At 32.8% G+C, this 12,500-nt stretch overlaps 1 pseudogene; it reads right to left on the bottom strand.

The window, feature by feature from the left end:
- The window catches only part of LOC108708975, a 77,096-nt pseudogene that overhangs the window by 31,187 nt on the left and 33,409 nt on the right, over positions 1-12,500 (bottom strand).

The raw sequence follows: 12,500 nt of genomic DNA on the forward strand, positions 1-12,500 counted from the left end.
CACCATATTTTTTTCAAGACTATACCATCCATGCATCCAATTGCACTCAATTCATCATTTCATGTAACAGAGAAGATATAACTTATTGTGTGAGATGGTCCTCAAAATAGGTCATCTTGTGGGATTGATTAACAGATTGATCCATACCCCTCACTACAGAGGCCCTTAATTATACGGACCTCTGATCATACAAATTAGGTTGGAAAATTACAAAAATTTAATCCATTTGACAAAGTTTAAACAATCCACAACCAAGGTAGACAGGTGAAGTGTTTTAAATGTGGAGACTACCAATAGAAGGCTTTACAGAAGAATGTATAATTACATATAAGACCTTACCCCCTACAATTTCATTTTTCTCCACCTAGGCCCCCAACATTAAAAAGAGCTTCTGGTTATGATCATCTAATAACTTTTATTACTACTTAATAACATTTTGACAAGTAGTAAAGGAAAAAGACCTTCAAATTAACAGATCATTAACATTTCCTATGCTTTACTTGACTATTTAGCCAAAAATGTATTGAAAGAAACAGGTGTTATTTTTCATCTATCAGGAAAAATGGGTTAGCTTTTTAACATCATTGCACTAAACAAATATGAGTGTGATATGGGTACTTTAAATTGCTAGACATGATTTTCTATCACTTTATTTCTTCATTCCCATTTATTTATTCCCATCTGCAACATTCTTATGCAGTAATACAAACCTATGCTTGCACGGAAATCTTCTGCTCCGAAGACCACTCCATCCAAGTGAAAACCAAAATATGGGTCCCCTTTGCAAAGCTTCTTCTCAAACATCCTTCAAATACATTTTTTATAAAGTTATATCAAACTAAAGACTGACAAATACAGCTTTATTTTATAGCTGGCCATAAACATCAATTTATTAGGATATGCAACCAATATTGTACAGTTGGTCACACACACATATGGTCAAACCAACTTGAACAATTCCTTCACTTGTAGAATGACAAGGGAAACAGGAGGTAGTAGTTGTGCCTGTTCACGATTCACCTCCACAATGCTTGAATGGGATAAACTGGAACTCTTGATCTTCTGTCTAGACAGGCTTTTTTCATTCCAATAGGCTCATAGGATGGTTTGCTTTACAAAGCGATGAAAAGGAAATGCAGCGGAAAACAACTTATTTGCCCAACCATAGGACTTCATGTATGGCTAGTTTATATTTTGTATTTATATCCTTTGTTATTGCTATTATTAGTATAATTCTTCATAATACATACCTGTATTCTACTTAAAATGAGAAATTACCACTTTTTTAAATGTATCCATTTCCTTTCAAAAGTTTGTTCTTGATCTAAATAATTTAAAACGTTTTCTTTATATAGCCTTTGCTGATGGAAAAGTATGTGCTTAAAATTAATTGTCAATGATAATTAGTGGGGGGGGGAACCAAAAAATAGTGGTAAAACGTTGTAAATAAACCCTCAAATACATTTGATTTTTGTTTTTATGTAGAGCATATGATGGGTACCATGATATCTTGTACTAAAGTTTATCAGACTAAGCTACACAGAAAGTAACCTAAGAAAGAGTCTACTCCCTATATATCTAAGATGTGATGCATTAAGAGTAACATCACTTCCTGTTGAGTATATACAACAAGTTTTACAAAATAAAATTGCGTAACCAAATAAATAAAATCAAGAATAATGATAATATACCTCTAAATACTCTCACAGGAGTCTCTCTCATTATCAATCAATAGTCTTGTATAGGGGCGTCCAAAAGATAGATCGGGATCAACTAGTTGTACTTTAGCTGGTGATCAGTAAATCTCAAGACACTGTCAACAAACAGCTTGTCTAATTCTAATTCATGCTTTTCATTCAGATATTTGTGTTAGGGTTACATAAGAAATAGTTGTTAAATATAACAATATACATTTTCTCATAAATCAATATTTAGGTAATATTTTCCATGGAACAGAATGCTAACAATGCTTTTATAGATGTAGATTATCACGTTCAAAAATACTTTGGGGTATATTTATCAAAGAGTGAAGTTAGAGATCACCACAGTCCACTAGTGTGAAATTCTGCCACTCTCTCTTCATTTCTATGGGATTTTTACAGGTGTATTTATCAAAGGGTGAACTTTCACTTCACTTCACCCATTGAAAAATACTGTTTTAAAAATCCCAACGGAAATCCCAATGGAAAGTGGCGGAATTTCACACTATTGATCTCTAACTCCACTTTTTGATAAATATACCCCAAAGCATCAAAAGTCACGAAATAAAAACTCCGCTAGCCTTGGCAGTGTAAAAGAATGACGGTCTGTTATGAAATATTGTAATACAGCATAGCTAATAAAAGTAAGTCTGACTTGTGATTTTAATTTGTGATCCAATTTAAAATGTTTTTACTAATGAACTTACAATTCTAGAGAAAATGACACCTGCTTATAGAAGCAATTAGACTTATGGTCTATGGTTTTGCTATAGAGAAGGTAAATAAAAAGATAAAATAACTAACCTGAATAGTGTTAGTAATAGATGAATATTGTCTAGTTAATGTGCATACAGCCCTAAAAAATTACCATGCCTAAAAACACAATATGTAAATTTTGTGGCCTTACAAACAGAACAGAAAAGCTGATATACTTATATTAGTTCTAACTTGCATAAAGACTTATAAACTGCTTTTATTACATACAGGCCTTTATAAAGTGACAGACACAGTGAAATGTAGCTGGGTTATACCGCTTTTATCATAATGCTTTTATCCAGTTCAAACAGAATGGAAACTAGTCTACAAAAGGTGAGGGGTGGGATACTGATAGATTGGATGAATCTAACCAATAGAGATTGGGACATCACTTGTTAATTTAAAAAATGTATTATAAATGTTCAAAGATGCAGAATGACTACATATCATTCCTTAACCATAAGGTTAACATAATTAAAGTGGTATTTTATTTACAACGCTCTTGTAGCAGGTTGGCATGTTGTGTATGACAAAGCAATAATAGTTATGGCAGGTAGGTTATCTAGCTAACCATTTGTCCATTGGTCTCACTTTAGTATGTATGATTCTTACACCGTCTATACACTGGAATAGCTGACAATGGTATTGCAGACACATGAACATGCAGCTTTATAGCAGCAGCAAAATAATACATGAGTGAATCCTAACAATGTATATTGTCTTATGATAACAGCCAATAACTCTAATAGATCATTAAGACCAGTTACACTTTTATTTTTCAGGATTTGCGCTTTTGGTTCTGAGTACCTACCTTATGAGAAAAGCTTAATGAGAGTATTCATACATAACTCACTTATTGACTAACTCATTTGTTTAATTACTATACTGCACTTCACTCCTCATCACTCCTCATCTCTGATTTTGTTTAGTTTAGTAAGTTCTGCCTTTCATTATGTAATAAACAGTGCTTTATGGGGATTATTTATCAAAAACCGAATTTATCTCATTATTTTCTGAAATATACTCCGATAAAATCTGCACTGGTTATTTTCCCTTATTTATCAATACATTTTCCCTGAAAAAATTCCAGTTTGGATTATTGCACGAAGCCCAGCACAGATCAGGATATCTCCCATTGAATTATATACAACCTTGGCAGGTCTGAGATGCCAGATTTTCAGATTCTGACTTTTTACATCTTCGGGGTATAATAAACCCCATAAAATTCTAGTTTTTTTCACAAAAAATTCAGATTTTATAGTAAAAAAAAAACTTGAATTTTTTTAATTCTTGGCATTCGGACTTTAATAAATAACCCCCTTAGTGAATCTTTTTCAGAAAAAGTGATATTTGTCATAGTGATATTCACTTGCCGTGACTCTGTTTTACAGGAGTGCAGACCAGCCTGTCAGTTACAGTTAAAGATTCACTAAACCGAGCAACAAATCTCCTTTGTACTTTGTACCAAGTGACTCCTCTCAAATTAATTTAAATACACCATTACTATGGGATAGCCTCTAAATACTTCCAAACAACAACAGGTTATATTTATTTTCATTGTCACTAACTTAAATATTATTTAACAATTACTTTTGGATAGGCAAATATGTGTAAGAAAAACTTCTCCTGCTGCAAAGAATCCACTGGTCTCCAGTTAAAACACCCTGATTTCTCCTGTCACACTGAAATTTAGTAAATTATAGGTTTTCCCAATATCTTTGCTCAAGTATATAAAATATAGGAAAAACATTTTATATTTGACTGTGCATATTACAGCAAGCAGCATTAGAATTAGCCAACTCATAACTTTACGCCAATGCTTAATTTAGTCAAGTGAATCACAGGCACACAATCTACATATATTTATTTACTTTTCAAAACAATTGAATTACTTCAAAAAATATTGAAGTGTGAAAATATGTTTACAAAGTTAGTCCTCTATAGATTATATTTGCAAAAACTGCAGCGTGATAAAATGTTAGTAAAAATGAATAAACATAAAACTCAGGAAAAGATTACTTAGAAATGATGTTCATTGTTCATAGTGGATAAAGAGTTACATACAGATTTTTTTCACCACATTTTCCAGTTTTCCTTTAATCTTTTTATGTTCATGAAAACAGAAGAGCAAGAGGTTACTTATAACCCACCAGTAACACTGCAAAATGCATCCACACACTGCACAGAATTAAGTTATATTTTTTAAATGAAAATCTAAAATAAATGTAGAACAAGCAAATCAGCTTGTTCTATATTTTTTAAAGAAGTCTTTAGGGTGCTATAAGATGCCAAAAATGTTGTTATTAAATATGACTCATAGATTACATTTTTGCCATGTTTATTTAAGACAAAACCAACAACAAATACTTGAATTGGGGGTACAATAGGTCTCTTCTAGACATCTTTTAGGCACCTTATGGTTCATTACAGAATAGAATCTGGCATTTTATGTGCTACACTATGTAGGCAAATTCAATGCATCATGCCTTATCTACAGTTGCTGGTATGTGCGGGAGCACACTTGCATTTCACCATACTAGAGTTCACCATGAGAATGCTGCATTTTGAGACTATACATAACACTATATAGGAATAAAATGCAGTTGCCAAAATCACTGTGTTTAAGTGAGCAAATCTATCAGCTACTGCATGTGAGTCATTTGAGTCAAACAACTTTGCTATTCTTGGTGTACTTATAAAAGCCTGTAAGGTATCTATAGTTAAAAGATAAAACTTTACTGATCACTTAACAAAACAGGTAGTTTCTTGGTACTATGACATGCTATTTAGCCCTGATTTGTCCTGGAAGGCTGCTATATAAACACATATAGATTGGAATTCAGGTACAGATATTCTTACCTTGAAGTTGAGTAATCCCACAGCAGTTTCCACAAATGTATTGGCTGTTTCAGCTCCCTGCCTTTTGTACACTGTAGAAATGTATCTGCAAACTGAAAGCAAATGTATGTCTTTATTAATAAATATGCTAAAATAGTTTGAAATGTATATGAAGTTAAATGCAGCACTGAACACCAAATTTGCTTAATAGAGGAGTAACAGAAAGTAAGAACAGAAACACAACAGACCAGTAGGTTTACCAACTTGAACAGATATTTGTATGTAAACATTCATTCAAAATTGCTCCGTATGAAAACTGTATTTTATCCAGGGCTACTTTCATTCATTTTGTGCAAAACACTCAGAAAGGCGATATAAGATATAGCAATGATCTTTCATAATCCTTGGCCTACCTTTTATTACACTGACACAGTAACTGAACGTGTTCCGAGGGGATGCTGTACTGCAAATGGCTCAACCGTTAAACTTTTCCCAAACTTTCTTTTATTCATAGCATGAACTCACCTAGGAAGGCCTTAAGAAGGAAGTTTCATTCATTGAAGGGCAAAGCTTTCTATTTTTTTCTATGAGACAAACTCGCACAGCAAGCTATGAGCTGCCAGGGGGGCATTCCAAAATCCAAATTCTATCATTTGGAAATGTACAAAAGCTTTTGCGTGGATTTTTCTACTTCATTGAAAGAAAAAATAGATTATGTTTGCAATAAGCATCCCTATAGAACAATTTTCAAGAAGATAAGAAAATGTCTTACAGGTAAGATAACACTATTTGAGAAAACAGGCAAAAATGACAGGTTTGTCATATTAATTTTTAAGAAATACTTTACTATTGATGGATATCAAAGGAACTCAGAATTTTAATCATCTCTCTATTCAATCTCAGTTGGGTAAATCATATCTAAGAGATTTGCATAAATATAAACCATCAAAGACTTTCATCTTCAAAGGGGGTTTCAAGACCCTATAAGCTTTGTACTGTAATCATCACAGGTCAAAACCCTGCAGGAACAGGGCTGCTATGGCAACATAAAAAACTAATGCTTAAGGCTTAGCATAATATTCTGACTAATAGAAGTGAAACTCATCCTAAAAACTGGCAGCCCATTTACCAGAAGCTGGATTAGAGGTGTTATTTCATCCCCTTTAGCTTTTCCCCACATCCCCCTCCTCCATCACTTGAACCCTCCCCTATGTGGTCAAATCAGAGTATGGAATCGCCACAATATGTAATACACATCCGGCCACCACAATAACATTTGCTAATTAAACAAAACCAGAAAACTTTACAGAGTACTATAAAACTACAAAAGTAATATATGCATCCAAAAATTAGATACATAAACAGCAAAACAAAAACAGTAGAAGTGCATAAAGTTCAATCTTTTCTAAACAATTAATAATTCATTATTTTTATATATATAGATATATATATATATATATATATATATATATATATATATATATATATATATATATATATATATATAATACAAAAAAGCTATGAATATCTTGTAAATTATATCCTTATGAGTTCTGATGTCATCAGTTATAAACGGTGAGTTCTGATGTCATTGCTGTCACATGACTCACTAAAACTTGTGTGTTATAATAAATAAAGCATATATATATATATATATATATATATATATATATATATATATATATATATATATATATGTGCATTTCTTCTTTACCTGTATACATACATATATACAACTTAAAGGTTAAACCAATAAAATCTATATGTTACAAATGTTTATTAAATATTTCAATTCTAAAACATGAACTTCATTAGTCTGTGTATCAAATATTATTATAGCATCTGAGTTTTAGGACAAACAGCTTCTGTTATCACAAATGGAGCCCCACCACTCTCTAAAATAATATTTGTTTATAGAAAAAAGTTAAAAGGCAAGCCTGGAGGCAGCTTTCAGTTCATAATTCTCTCTCTCTCTCTCTCTCTCTCTCTCTCTCTCTCTCTCTCTCTCTCTCTCTCTATGTAAAACAAGACAATTAAATGTTTCCGGCCTGGCAAAGTAAGAAGGTGTTGTGGGGTGGGGAGCACTGGTAGAGGAAAACCCCACAAAACAAAGAGATTGGGGAGGGAATGAAGTAGCAGGCTTCAGCAATTCTTTCAATTCCAGTGCACACCCAGTAGTGTGTAAGGAAGAATGCCCACTGTTCAGGATTTGTGGGAGAATTGTCCCAGTATAAAGGAGGCAGAGTTACGCTTGTTATAGTCCAATAAGCCATGCCAGTCAAACAAGTAGCCACACTAAGGACAAAAGGAAAGCAAGGGATTGTAGCACAAAAGAAAACAAGTAAGCCCATCTTTCAGTTGCGCATCAGCTTCCAGGTTTTCTACTTAACATAAGTAAAAATAAGAAGGGATAAAAAAAAAATCAGAATGAGAATCAGGATGTCTGGTGAAATACAACCCCCCCCCTTCTTTCAATAAAAAAAGAATTAGCTAAAAAAAACTAGGTGTTAAAATGTGTAAGACATTCTTTAGATGAAAGGCTTTTCATTGCAATGAGTTAGAGAAAATGAAAGAAGCAAGAAGTAGGAGGAGTCTTGGTCTAACGGCAAGTTGATCGCTAAAATAATCTTCAAAATAAAGGTCAAGAAGGAGGAAGGAGGAGAATGGATTTGTCTGTCTGGGAAGGGGAGAAGGAGCAGTGAAATGGGACCTTCTGATTTTGGTACAGTTTTTTTCTCATTGATTGATAAAGGACATTTGCTTTCTTTATATACTGAAACACAAGTAAATAAGAAACATCTGGCTTGTAGAATCAATTGTTATTCTATGGAAGCAATGCCACATTTTCAACCATCAAGTTACTAACAACTCCTAGCATTGTGCAGATGGTGATCTAGGTAGTTGTAGCTGGAGGATTGTGAGTTTGGCACTGCTGCTGGTATTTTTACTTTTTTTCAATTAAAAAACTAGAAAATGAAATAACCATTCTTTTTGGTTTATTTTCGTTCTTCTAAAAAGTAGAATTGACATGGCTTTCTTGGCCTACAAGTATTAAGGAACCAACAAAATAAAAAAGCCCAATCAAGTACTCTGTTTGGAGTTATATTTACTACAGTACAAGTACAAGAATAATAGTGAAATACAGTATGTAAAGTAGAACAAAATTAAAGATTTTCCAGATGATGCACAAAGATAAAAAAACTTTAAACTGGTGTCAAAGGCATTGGTCTCTTTATCACAAATCCTTCCGTCCATGCATATATGTATGTGTACATGTCTGTCTACACACACACACACACATTATCATAGGTATCAGCATAATTAAACCTTCTTAAGGGTGAAAGATTGTGAAATATATATACTTGTTTATTTTTTTAGTTGTTCTTTTACAAGCATAAATATAACAGCCCGATCTCATTAATACAAAAAGGACCCCCAACACAACTTAAAACAAAAAAAGATTTATCCTCCAATAACATCTTATATTAGTCATAAATCTGCTTAATATACCTCCAAAGTTTTGCAACTAAAAAAAAAACATCCAAAATATAAGCAATGACCAGCAACCTCCTGTTTTTTGTGATTGACCAGGTTTGGTTTTTTTTTCAAAAATTATTTTTATTTAATTTTCTAAAAGTACAAGTATGCATGCACAGACAAGATGTAATAAAAGTTACAGCCATGAATTGTTGTCTACACATTTTCTTATACATACATATTAATTTATATCATAAGCACATCTGTCTTGGGACTTATGTATAATATGGTCTTTAGATAATTCATATGCATAATCAACAATATATTGTGATTGACCAGTTTAGTGAGTTCTGAGGTTGGGTCGTAGAAGCTGAGGGTGATAACTGCAAGGAGAAGAGGGTGATATACATTGAGAGAAAAGCCAAAAGGCTGATCAATTGCCCCACATAACAGCAGTGAGTACAGTGACAACCTCCAAACATTTGTAATTTGTAGAGATAGTAGTCCACTTAGGGTACAACTAGTGTAGGTGGTGCCCTGAGGAAAGCAGTTATTTTGATGATCAATGTTGTATGTTGATATGGGCATCTCTGTGTTCCAATAATTTTCTTTTAAATTTAAAGAATTTGAAAAATTGGACTGTTATAGACCCTGAAAGCTTAAACAAATGATCAGCATAATGCAAATAAATATAATAGAGTTTGAGACAATGAATCAACTTGGAGACCTGTACACTCCACTGGGAAAGATTTTATGCACCACTTAACCCAACAGACTTCAGTAATCACATAAACACTACAAAGCACAATATAATGGAAGAGCAGAGCCATATATTCTTATCTCCGATAACACCTTAAAATTGATTATATTGCACCTTGATAAAAGGGTATGGAAAGCCTTGAATATTTATACACTGTTATTGTGCTTAAAATATTTGATGATTTTTTAAAAAACAAAAGAAAAGGTTAGACCTAATTAGAATTAAAAACATGACAACACATACCAGAAATTAGATTATTGATGTCAACATCATAATACAATCCAAATCAAATAAAAGGAGACTGCAAAATCCTAACCCATGGTAAATTATTATTCATTATGTCCCCCATACAATTTATTTTTAAGTTTTATTTCAAGGGCTGTAACCCATTGGCCATGGGTCCTAAGTAAAAAAAAATGTGGGCCCCCTCCACCCTACTGTTCACCACTTGCTAAAGTCTCAGTCGTACTAAAGCTTACAAGTGCACAATTGAGAGTCACAAAAGCACCATACATTATATTATAAGTTGCCTGTTGCTCAATACAATAACTTAAAAAAACATACTCGAATCATCTTCTACACAGTGACTATACCGCAGGCAAGTAATAGTAAATGGAACATTAGAGTATAATATATAATGAATTTAATATTTTCTGCATGCACATAAATTTAGAGTACTCCTTGAAATGTGTGCATGTAGCAAACAAATGCCGCCAGGTAAAGGGCAGTATGGACAGGCTCAATTATCACCTCAAAACATAACTTTTTGGTTATATTAAAAGCTACCAATAACAATGAGTGTACTGTTAGATGACAAATGTAATGGCCAGAATTTGGTGGATCTTTATGCTTTCCACGGAAAGTAACCACATGAAGATGTGAAGCTTGTACAGTTTCAATGAGGTTGTACACACACTACTACACTGAATGCAGGTGGAGTCCAAGTTGATTCGTTCATTGATGTCCTGCATTCCCATAAAGTAGTAGGCATGAAAGATCCACCACAAGAAAGTGGAAATAATCATAGCTGCACTCTCCCCGTCATTAGAACTTATTGTAGATAGGAAAAGCCTTTTCCACCATCATTACCTGATGCAATATATTCAAAGTGCAGCATGCATCCAATTTATCACAAAGGTATTTTTGAGCATAAAATAAAACTGTTTTCAAAAATACTCTCCAATTTTAGGGGGTGTCAGATTCTACTGAACCTACATAATAAACAATCAGTAGGTGTAAACTCAATTGGAATTTTCTTTTTTTTCCTTATTTTGAACATAACTCTGCTACATTTCCAAATTAAAATGTTAATGGTGAATAATAATAGTGGAGCAAGTTTAACTTTAAAAACTGGAATGTAAACCTTTTATTTTAAAAAACATAAAAAGCCTCTAAACACCTCTCTCCCTATATAGAGTCTCATGTAAAAAAATAGCTAAACCCTCCATCTGAAATTAGTAACATCCTATATAGCATGATGCTCCTGCTTCTTTAATACACTGAGCCTATCTTTTGAATAGGATATCAGTCTTGCTTGATGCATGCACAGTAGACAGATCTAGTGCATGTGCAATTTTTGAAAAATATGTAAACTTAGGTTGGTAAATCAACAAGTTTACACCATCCCCAGGTTGATAATGGTAACTTCTGCCAGGTATTCTCTACGTAACCAAAGTCCTATCATAATTGATCTAGTTTCCTCTCAATGTATTTGCTGTATGCTGTAGACACCTCTAGAACAAGGTATTTAAAACTATTAACCTTAAAGCTTCAACTTCACTACAAAGTATAGAATGTGCTTAGTCTATAATGGCATTTGTAATATAATTCTCAGGAAGAAAAGAAGTACCCTGTTTGACCTTTAATACAGAAACTTTACAAACTATAATCAGTCTATAATGAACTACAAATGAGGAATCACCACTCTCCAATTATCACCATTTAAACCCTCAATCTAATATGTAAATGTTTTAATTTTTAATTAATTTTTACTGAGGAATCCTATTAATTCTATCTCCGCACTAGCACTTTATATTTAATAATTTTTTAACCAAATAGTTGGTCACTCAATCTATGTAATATAATGGTGTCCTACTCCAATTAATTGTTGGAATGAACTGGGAATTGTAATTAATTAATTTCTTATTATGCACAGCACTTTAGAAATCACCTCACCTTATTAATTTATTTATACATACATTTGATTGGATTTAATTAATTATATTTATATGGTCATTAATAATCCATTCTAAGTATTTATTTATTTAGTATTGTCCCTATTGGGCTACTGGATCTCAAGCACTAGCACTTTACATATTCGATTGAGGGTTTAATTGGTGATAACTGGAGAGTGGTGATTCCTCATTTATAGGTCATTATAGACTGATTATAGTTTGTAAAGCTTCTGTATTAAAGGTCAAACGGGGTACTTCTTTTCTTACTGAGAATTATATCTAATCAAGTTATATCCCTGCCTTGACCTTTTGTTATTAAAGTAGATAATCAAGGTATAAAATCCTTACCTTTTATATTGGCATTTGTAATATGCAAAACAATTGCAGCTGTGGAAAAGAGAAAAATAGCACCAGCTGGGAAATGTTTTTATTACTAGGGATGCACCAAATCTATCATTAAGGAAATCCAAATAAAGAACCAAATCTGCATTTGGAACTAATTTTTCAAATTTTAGGGAAAAAAGTTAAATGAGCTGCAAACAATTGTAGCAAACAAATATAGCATACATTGTTCATTTCACATTCATTCATTTGAATCTGAATCTTGAAAAAAGTCCTAAGATTTGGCTGAATCCCAAACAGAATCCTGGACTTGGTTCCTGTCTATTTGTCAAACACAACAGTTATTCTTTGTCAAGGCTCTGTCTTGACCACATATTCCTGGTGATATGGCTTTAAATAGCTTCAAATATCTTGAAAAAGTGCTTCTCATTGCATTTTAACATTGCCAAAATA

This window comes from Xenopus laevis, chromosome 2S (assembly GCF_017654675.1).
Source record: "Xenopus laevis strain J_2021 chromosome 2S, Xenopus_laevis_v10.1, whole genome shotgun sequence".
Taxonomy (NCBI): domain Eukaryota; kingdom Metazoa; phylum Chordata; class Amphibia; order Anura; family Pipidae; genus Xenopus; species Xenopus laevis.